This window comes from Paroedura picta, chromosome 14 (genome assembly GCF_049243985.1).
Source record: "Paroedura picta isolate Pp20150507F chromosome 14, Ppicta_v3.0, whole genome shotgun sequence".
Taxonomy (NCBI): Eukaryota; Metazoa; Chordata; class Lepidosauria; order Squamata; family Gekkonidae; genus Paroedura; species Paroedura picta.
This window is the reverse complement of record NC_135382.1, coordinates 1,662,077-1,672,549: the sequence shown is the minus strand read 5'-3', so window position 1 is coordinate 1,672,549 and position 10,473 is coordinate 1,662,077. Positions and strand designations below refer to the sequence as shown.

Here is a 10,473-nt window from a genome sequence, read left to right as displayed (position 1 = left end):
AGGGAATGGTAAAGGACTCCAGGGAATGGTAGAGGACTCCAGGGAATGGTAAAGGACTCCAGGGAATGGTAAAGGACTCCAGGGAATGGTAGAGGACAGGAAGGCCTGGAGGATCATTGTCCTCCATGGATCATTGTCCATGGGGTCGCGATGGGTCGGACACGACTTCGCACATAACAAAATTCTGAGGCCGGCTCCTCCTTTCACTTCGGGGCCGGTGGGAGAAAGGCAGCCCAGGGCGGCGGGCCAGGCAGGGCGGCGCCATCTCGCTCCACACACCAGGCGGCCCTTCCCGCGCCGCGCCGCTTTTCGCATCGCGTAGCGCCTGGCGGATCGTGGCCACTGCCTTGCCCATGCCCAGCTGCCAACCGGGAGGCCTCCCCTCCCCCCCCCTCCCTCCCTCCCCGGGAGCCGCACCAGGGCCCCCGATGCCACCGCGCTCGTCGCCCTTCTTGGCCGCCGCTCTCCTCGCAGCCCGCCGGAGGGGGGGCACCGGGGGCGGCCGACTGGCGCTGCCCGTGGCGGAGCGGAGGCCGCGTGGGGTGGCCTCGTCGGGGCGCGGGCGGGACTTTCCGGGCGCTCTCCCGGGCGCGCTGCCGCTCTTCTCCTGCCCCCCCCCCGCCGTGTCTCCGGAGCCGCACAACAGCCCCGCGAGGGCGGCCGGGCGCGCAGGTTCCCGCTCCGTCTCCGGCCAGAAGCCCCCGCCCCCTGCGCTGCCCTTCCCGCCCGGCTGCGTTGGCGGCGGGGCGAGAGGCGGGGCGGGGCGGGGCGGGGCGGGGCCGCCTGTGGAGCTCGGCGGCGGAGCGGAGCGCCTTCTGGGCTCGGCCGCCTTCCCGCCGGCGCGCCATGCCCACCAGTTTCACCGTGGTGCCCGTGCAGGCGGCCGAGGCCGAGGCCGAGCAGCAGGCGGAGGCGGCGGGCCGGGCCGGCCAGGAGGCGCCGCGGGCGGGCGCGGGTGCGGGTGCGGGTGCGGGTGCGGGCGGGCAGGCGGGCGGGGAGCCGGCCGGCGCGGCCAAGGGCAAGGGCAAGGGCCGGCGGGGCGGCGGGGCCCGGAGGAGGCCCTCCCCGCTGCCCCAGCCCCGCCAGCCCCCGGAGCAGCAGCAGCAGCAGCAGGAGCGGGAGGCGGCGGCGGCGGCGGGAGGCCCGCGCGGCGGCGGCGGCGGCGGGGCAGGTGAGTGCGAGGAGGGCGGCGCTGGCTCACCTGCGCGGGCCCCGGGCGGCAGAGGCCGGACAAAGGACCCCCCCCCCCAGGACCTGGACCAAGGCGGCGCCCGCGGGCCCCTGACCCCCCGGCCGAGCGCCTCCCGTGCTCCGTGTCTGTTGGGGGGAGAGGAAGGGAAGGCGGCTGGAAGCCGCTTGGAGGCTCCTTCGGGGAGAGAAAAGCGGCATCTAAGGACCAATTCTTCTTCTTCTTCTTTTCCTTCAGTCATCTCAGGGCTCTCTCAGCCTCCCCTCCCTCACAGGGTGTCTGTTGTGGGGAGAGGAGAGGGAAGGCAAAGCGGCATCTAAGAACCAACTCTTTTTCTTCTTCCCTTCTCCTTGGGCAGCCCATTCCATGGCTGAACTAGAATCCTAGAGTGGGAAGGGGCCACAAAGGCCATCTAGTCCCACCCCCTGCTCAGTGCAGGATCAGCCTCATCATCCAGGAGAAGGATCTGTCCAGCCGCTGCTTGAAGACGGCCAGTGAGGGGGAGCTCCCCACCTCCTGAGGCCGCCCCTTCCACTGCTGAACTAGACTCCTAGAATCATAGAGTTGGAAGGGGCCATACAGGCCATCTAGTCCAACCCCCTGCTCAACGCAGGATCAGCCCAGAGCATCCTAAAGCACCCAAGAAAAGTGTGTCTCCAACCTTTGCTTGAAGACAGCCAGTGAGGGGGAGCTCCCCACCTCCTGAGGCCGCCCCTTTCCACTGCTGAACTACTCAGACTGTGAACATTTCCCCCCTGGTATCCGGCCAGTACTGTTCTACATGTAGTTTAAAGCCCTTCCTGCAGCTCCTGTCCTCAGCGGCCCATAGGAACTGCTCCCTGACCCTCTGGTGCCCCACCAGTCCCACACGCCCCAGCACCCAGGTGGAGTTCTGCAGCAAGGGGCTGCAAGAGCCCGGCCAGGTGCCCACAGCTTCTGCCCTCGACCATCTGCAGCCTCGACCAGCAGCCTCATGCTGAGCCCTGTGGGTGCCATTGCCTGACCTGTGGAGTTTTGTGGGTGGCTGCAGGACCCACCCGAGGGAAGGAGGGGCTCCAGCTGCCCTGCGGAGGCTGTTGTTTTGCAGCAGCAGCAGTGTGTATGGGTGTGTGTGTGGGGGGCGAGAGGGCCACACCTGCTGACTCAGCCGCCCTCGTGCTTTGCTGCCCTGTGGGGCCAGAGTCATGCTGGAGCGCATGAGCTGGGCACAGGAGTGTTCTCCCTGAGGGCAAGAAGGAAAGGCCCTTCCTGTTTGGTTCATCTTTTCTGGCAAGCAGTTGCTTGGGTCTTGCTTGCCAACTACACTTTGGGAAATTGGGGGAGAGAGGGCCTGTGGGGGAGGGGTTGGGAAGGGAAGGACCTACAACGGCACGGATCACATCCTCTAAAGGAGCCCATTTCTCCAGAAGAGGCATCAGTTGTAATTCTGGGAGATCTCAGAAGAGTCCACCCGGCCGCCTCTATCCACCTTGGTGAGCAGGAGCCGAGGCTGGGCCAGGGGCTGGGGGTGTCGAGGCCGGAGATGCCACCCTGCTCTTGGGAGCTTCTCTCTGCTCGGGGACCGTCCCGGCCTGGGGTCAGCAAGCCCCGCCCACCTGCCTGCCCTTGCTGCCGAACAGGCTCGATACGCCTTCCTCGAAAAGGCAGCACCTGAGGGCAGCAAGATGCCACTGAATCGCAGCAGCACCTCAGCGCTCCGAGTCTGTGCGGGGAGCCAGAATAAAAAGTGTGCTGCAAAAAGTATCCCGTCCCTTAGCACTGGAGTAGTGAACTCTTAACTACACCGTGGCGCATTTCTTTGGTTTATCACTGCTTTGGGAAGAAGGACCCCCAGGGTGTGTTCAGACAAGATCTTTGGGAGGAAGAAATGCGGCTCCTTGTTTTGCAGCGTTTACTCACAATTGCTGCCATGGGGCTGTCCTGCTCACAAAGGCCCAATTCATCATGGAAATGAGCCGGCCAGCAGATCAGACCTCGGCGCAGGGCTCATGCCTCGCAGGAAAATGCTCCTGTTGCTGGAGGATGCACTGGAGGTCAGACTAAGACCCGCGGGACCCTTGCCCAAATCTCCGTCCTGGCCTGAAAGTTGCCGAGTGACCAGGCGCCAGCCAACCAAGATGGTTAGAAGGACACGATGGCGGCAGGGGGGGGGGAGAACATTCTTTCCAAGCGGCTTTCAGAGCCCCCCTGCAGCTCCTCAGTGTTTCAGGCAGTCTGTTCACCAGAATACTTGGACCTTCTCTGCCGTGTTCAAATGGACTCGGCCGGGCACTCTGCAGGTGCCGCCACTCACCCCAGTGGAGCTTTTTCAGACCGTGGGCCTCGGTGGCTTTAGGCATGATGGGGAAGTGTTGGCTTTTTCCCCCTTGCGTGAGAGAGAAAGAGAGAGAGAAACGATGAAACCTCAGATTGGATTTCTTGCGTGCTGTTGAGCTGCTTATCATTCAATTTATAATCATTAGGTTTAACATTGATTGTATTCCAGTAGCTGACAATAAAAGTTCATGAAAGCATCTGAAATATGCTGCTAACCATTTCTTCCTTTTCCACCTGAGCAGTTGCTGTCGTTAGCCCAGGAATGTTGCAGGGCTGCAACTGGGAGGCCACACTGACTAGGAAATAATACGCGGTTCCTGAAATCTTTCTTGCTAACAAAATGGGGAACCTCCTTCCTGAAAGACGTAGATTATTAGTCAACTTTCTTCATCTTTGTTTTTCTTTACTTGAAAAACTGGGTAGAAAAGAAACCAAATGGGACAATTTTAAAACCACGTAAAGACTAGAAACCATCGAGGTAGTATTTGCAACAGGCCAGAATGGGGATTCATCTCATGCAGTTTTTGGTATTACTCCTGTCGATAATTATTGCGGCATTTTATTTGTTTGTTTGTTTTTTATTTATTTATTTATAGTTGGATTTATATACTGCCGTTCACCAAAAGGTCTCATGGCAGTTCACAATAAAATATAAAATCACAGTAAAATCACATAAAACCCCAAAAATACCCCATTCTTATAATAAAAAGATGGCATTCTATTCTATAACTTTCCCCATTTTCCCCGCTTGTTCAGAGAGAGGTTGGGCGTTAATCCTGTAAGAGAGAGAGGAGAGAAAGGCTGGCCGATGGATGAGGGATCTTGGATGGAACCCGGGCTCTGCCCTGGCCTCAACCATATGCCTGGCGGAAGAGCTCCGTCTTACAGGCCCTGTGGAAAGACGGTAGTTCCGACAGGGCCCTTAGCTCCTCCAGGGGCTCATTCCACCAGGTTGGGGCCAGGACCAAAAAGGCCCTGGCCCTAGTCGAGGTCAGGCGAACGTCACGGGGGCCCGGGACAGTCAGTAGATTCATACCGCAGAGCGGAGAGCCCTGCGGGGGGCATAAGCAACCTACGTTGCTTGCAAACTTTTATTGGCTTAAAGAGTTTTGAGATCAAGTGTAAAGACCCCCAGAGCGGCAACCTCTAACCTGAAGAACCAGGGTTGATTCTCCAGTCCCCCCCCCCCCGGCCCATCATTGGCCATCATGGGAGGGATTACCCTCTTCCGAGCCTCAGTGGGTAACAGTGAAAGTTAGGAGCTCCTCTATGGGCTATAGAAATATATGTATTTTCTTTTATCCCAGTTTCCCGACCCTGGTCATCGAGTCAAATACTTTATTTATTATACCGAAATTCTGTCTCCTTGGCTGGTCTCATCCTTCTCAACTCTGCTACTTTTAAATGCAAAATACGTAACCCTCACTCAGTGTTATCTCCCCCAGATGTTTCTCTTCGGCACACATAACTTCAGGGCTTTTTTCATATAGTCCCCAAGGTAATGATGGGACATCAGAAATTTAGGGCAACTGAATAGTACGTGTGGGAATTGAGTATTGTTTTGAACCACCTGGAAATATGCATATCTGTGTATCTTTGCTTGCCTCAGAGCAGAGTTAGGTGTGTGAGAAGTAGCTGTGTGTGTTTAATGCTGGGGAATGGAACGGGGGATACTCATGGCTTTGTGGAGCAGGAGGGACGGGCCGATGACGGGGAGTCAGCTCTGCCGGACACTTACAGGTCACCTCCGTGCCAGTGCGGCCTTCCTGGCCAGGCTTGCTGCAGGTCTCAGCGGTCAGCTGAAGAGAAAGGGGCCTTGATGGAGGGACGGGGGGGTGCAAGCCGGTTTCCAAGAGTGGCGGGTTATAAATCCAGTAAATAATTATTATTATTATTTGAAAAATGGAAATTTGGAGACAAATTCAAATGTAAATATGTGTGACTGCTGCCATTATATCTAGTTTGACCCCGATTCTTCTTCAAAATGCTACCAGCGTTTGCAGGAAATAGGGACTGTGTCTCTCCACCCCCCCCCCCTGCAGTAGCTACTATTCGTTCTGGGGAGTTTTGTTCAGTATTTGGGGGGTGTAGCTGTATAGGCCTGAAGCGGCAGAACAAAGCTTGAGTCCAGTGGCACCTTTGAGATCAACAAAGATTTATTCAGGGTATAAGTTTTCATGGACACACATATAAAACTTAGTTGGTTTAAATAAAACTTTGTTGGTCTTAAAGGTGGCACTGTGTTTTCACTCACTGTCTGTTTACGTGAATGCTGCCTGTATCTCTTGTTTTTCTTCTCCTTCCTAATCAAGCTTTCTCTGTCTCTTTCCTGTCTCTGCGTCTTTTCTGTTCAGTCCTCTGTTTCCTTCCTGTGACAATTTCCAGACCTTTGGGATACACTGTTATCCTTAATTTCTCTTTCTGCTTTCATAACTGGCAGCCAAGCAATAAACACATCTCAGTGGAAACAACATAACCATAGACATGGTTGATACTTAGAAGCATCAGGGGATTTACATTTTATTATTTACTCAGTCACCTTCTCCCCAGCACGGGGCTTATACCACTCTCTTTCCCACGTTATGCTTTGAGGCTGGCTGAGAATGGGTGATGGGCCAGAGGTTTTCTGGCGAGCTTCCTTGCATCTCTGAGACTGAAGCTGGTCCCTGTCGCTGCCACACCACAGCTCTCCTTCTGAATCCCCTGCGGCTGATATCTGCATATTTCCTGGTTGGAGGAAAGGAGAGTAGAATATACGTTGGGAATTAATAAAACAAATCAAAGAAGCAGGGAACATCTGACTTTGTAAGCCATGTTTCTATCCAATCACCAAATCTAAGAATTGTTTTCTCCAAATCCAGGAAATTGGCAAAATGGAAAATAAAAGAACAAACAATTGAGCAAGTCCAATTTAAATAGTTGGGGATTATTTTCCCTCACTCCCTGGAATGGACTCTGCAGTGGAAGCAAGCCCTAAATCTAACTAAACAGAAAGTTGGTGCATTAGTTGGGGTTTTTCTGTTTGCTTAAACCAGGGGCAGCCAACACCTTCCTGCAGCCTTAAGAGTTTTAAAATCCACATGGTTACCAAAACTATTCTGTGGCCTACCTGTCTGGGGTTTGAACACCATCCCAGATATGGAAAGGATAGAATCTTCCTTTCTGCAATGCCTGCTCAGTTTACCCAAATGTGTCTCCTGTTCCCCAATTTGACTTGAGACAGGCACCACTCAAGCCTCCCAAACCTGGCTCCAAATCTTTAAATTTGTCTGCAATTGAATTTCAGAGTTCCAGCAGGGAGTCTAACTTTCTGTCTGCTGAATGACAACTTTCTCTCCTTTTGGCCTAAAAATCGGCCTCTCCCTAGAACAGGGATAGTCAACCTGTGGTCCTCCAGATGTCCATGGACTACAATTCCCATGAGCCCCTGCCATTCTGCTGGCAGGAGCTCATGGGAATTGTAGTCCATGGACATCTGGAGGACCACAGGTTGACTTTCCCTGCCCTAGAACACTTGGAAAATCATGAAGAAAGACTATCATCCGACAATGAATCTTAGATATTTACTATCAAACTTTAATAGCAGGAGCATGCTAAATAAGCTCTCCCATCTTTATTTTTATTTATTTGATTTAACTTCAAATATGACACTCCTACAAAGCGGTCCGTGGCGGGGAACAAAGATATCAACCCCAACACAAACCCTGTTGAAACAATTAGAGTTAAAACCAGGATATCCTGGAGGTGGCACCCCTCCCTCCACAATCAGCCCCCTGCTGGTTTAAGGAACAAATCGATGACCCAGTTTAGCCTGAGGAAGGGTCCTTGGTCTTACTGGCCTTGACCTCAGCCAGCAAAGAGCTCCACCTTTGCTATATCCCCCCTGGCTGTCTGGGGAGATTCCAGAATACTTCTCTTTATTAAGGGCACCTTCTCCGAGATGAAGTTCTATGCTGGCCTGTCTAAATGCACAGGCAACTGCTGGAACGAAGGTACCTTGTGTATTGTTTGATCAGTTCTTTCGCCAATTTGGCCATCGTACTTGTAAGGTAGCGATCCCCAACTTGTGGGCCGCGGACCACTTGTGGTCCTTCGACTAATTGGAGGTGGGCCCCGAAGGACGCCTCCCCCCCCCTGGCCCTTTACTTCATCCCCTCCAGCCCTTTACAACACACTTCATTGTTGTGGCGTGTCTGTATCTTATTTTGAAGGGATATTTAATCATTACCATAGCGATCAGAGAGCGTTAGGGCAGTGGTTGAGAGTAGAGGAGTAAACTACCCCCCCACCAGGCCTCAGTAAAAGGCATTGAGTGGTCCCCGGTGATAAAAAGGTTGGGGACCACTGTTGTAAGGTATCAATAGGTATGTAATGAATCTGTTCTGTAAAAACCACAGGCAATAGAAACTAGCAATTAATAAATTTGTTCAAGATGTTGCACATTCTCAATCCAATGACTGGATTGTATATTAATCCTACTTTTCTATCTCTTAATAGTTGAGAGTGGTTTGTTTACTTTGCAGAGTAGATCTTGTTTTAAACTGTCCTCTCTTTGACCGTTTACGCACTGGGAACTTCACTGCCCCAGCTCCCCTGCAGGAGCACAGATCAGGGGCAGATGAGGCGCACCGGGCCAAATGCTCCCCTGTGAGGGTGCTGGAAGAGGTGGGGCAGCCCGCCACGACTAAAACCTCCTCCCGTGCGTAAACGGCCCTTGTAGCACCTGGAATCAGACTATTCCTTTTGCAGCTTTTAGTGTGGCTGAACCTGCCTAGTGAATGGACCGTTCATGCGTTGCAGGCAAGTTCTGACTCGTCCCGCTCAGGACTGGCGTAACCCTTGTCAGACAGCTACTCTTGTTTCGTTTTGCTGCAACAGAGTAACACCGATCTGGAACACGATCTCTGAAATATTTTATGAATGTTGAGTGGAAAGTGAAAATTTGCCTTCTATTTCTTCTTCAAACCTTCTGACTTCTCTGTACGATTCTTCTCAAGTTAAGTCTTTCTCACACACATAAAAGCTTTCTCAGGGTACAGATCGCACATCAGGTTTAAAGATCGCCTTTAGAAATGTTTATAGAGATGTTTATATATTTGTGGAAAAAATACATGGTACATTTACAACAAAATCATGGGTCTCTGCTGAAAGCATGAAAGAGAAAATAGGAACTAATTTTCATTAGTGATGAATCTGATTCTTATTAGAGCAATGAGTGTAATTTTAGGGGTGGAAAGAGCTCCTGATTTTAACATTTTTGACCTATGCAAAACCTGTAAATAAGTGAAAAATACTTTCCATAATATCAGCTAGAACTTTATTGCGAAGTCCCGGTGGGAAAGGAACGAGAAAACCAGTGGCAGGAATACCCCGTTCAAGATAAATTAACGCTGTATCTAGGAGACTATTATAGACAAAGTCTCAGTCTGAGGAGCTGGATGGTGGTTTTCTGCTACAACTGATTAAACTTTCAAGGAGCAGAGATCTAGTCGTTACGGCGGATTTTATTTATCCTGATATTTGCTGGAGGTTGAACTCTGCAGAGGCTGCTCGGTCTAATAAGTGCCTTACCTCCTTTGCTGAAAGTTTATTGTTCAGAAGATGCAACAAGGGGTTTGGTTATATTAGATCTAATTTGACATATCTTAGCCCCCCACAGAGACTTGTAGCTCCTGGTGGATTCCTGAACGCTCTGCGGGAGAGTCACAGGCGGATCTGGGGGAGGACAGGCCGGCCCATCTTGCTCTCTGCCCTCCCCGCAAGCTGGTTCCTTCATTCTCTGAGGAGCTTCATGCGGGGAAGAGGGAAGTGAGACGGGCAGAGCAAATGTGGAGGGGGGTCTCGCGACACAGTAAAGAGAACATTTTATTGCACACTTAGGTGGGCGTACGAGATGGTGGTGAAGACGGATAAGTGGGAGCTTTATGCTGCCTCCATCGCGTCTGTGGGCTCATGTCCCGCTCAGTTGTTTACTGTAGTTCAGTCCCTTGCCACCCTTCAGTCCCTTGGCACCAAAAGGATAATCAATTGGATGCGAGGCATTTGCTCTGCCGTGACCTTCTACCCGCAGTTGATACAGAAAAGGAGCCAGAGACCCCCTGGCTGTCCTGGGGGGAGGGATGTGTTCATTTTATTTATTTGATGGCTTCAGCCAGCTTTCATAACCGGAGTAGGACAAGTTGCTAGGTTCGGTGAGATCAGCTTCTAGCATTCTTGGGCGATACTTCGGCTCTTGATCCTTTCCAGTCTAGCTTCTGGCCCAGCCATAGGGTGGAGACAATGTCGGTCATGCAGACAGGCGATCTCTGGTGGTAATTTGATGGAGGTAGGTCAGCTCTTCTTGTACTGTTGGAACTGTTGGCAGTATTTCACATTGTCAACCATGAGCTGTTGGCGCACTGCCTTGCCAGGTCCAGAATTTGGGGGACAACCTTTCAGTGGCTGATCTCCTTTCTCTGGGACTGGACACAGGGTTGCTGTGGGGGAAGAACAATTGTGCTTCTACCATCTCCCTCGTGTTTAATATATTCATGCACCTGCTGGCCCAACTAGTCTGGAGTTTTGGGTTGGGATGTCATCAGTATACTGTATGTATACTGTATACAGTATACTGATGACGCCCAGCTTTACCTCTTGATGGATGGCCACCCTGACTCTCTCCCAGAACGATGCACCTGCTGTTTAGAAGCAGTGATGGTTTGGCTCAAGAAAAGCTGGCAGAAACACAACCTCTCCAAGACAGAGGTGCTGTGGTTTATAAGCCACTGCAGCGTTGCTGGCTAGGAGTGGTGGCATAGAAATTAAATTAATATAAATAAATGAATAACAAAAAAGAAGATTTGGTTAATGGAGTGAAGGAGGTGAGATATCTGGGTTCTCTTGGAATTTGAGTTTCTGATGAAAGGAGAAGTTACGTATAGTCAGACTTATATTTCGAACTTTAAGAGTGTTGATTTTAGCAGATTAAG

General features: G+C 52.1%; 1 protein-coding gene across 1 annotated transcript in view; it reads left to right on the top strand.

The window, feature by feature from the left end:
* Nucleotides 1-968: 968 nt before the first annotated feature.
* SLC12A7 (solute carrier family 12 member 7) overlaps nucleotides 969-10,473 on the top strand; it is a 174,563-nt gene continuing 165,058 nt past the window's right edge. The window contains exon 1 of the mRNA XM_077310641.1: nucleotides 969-1,171. The gene's annotated coding sequence lies outside the window, so the exon portion shown is untranslated. The remainder of the gene's footprint in view (nucleotides 1,172-10,473) is intronic.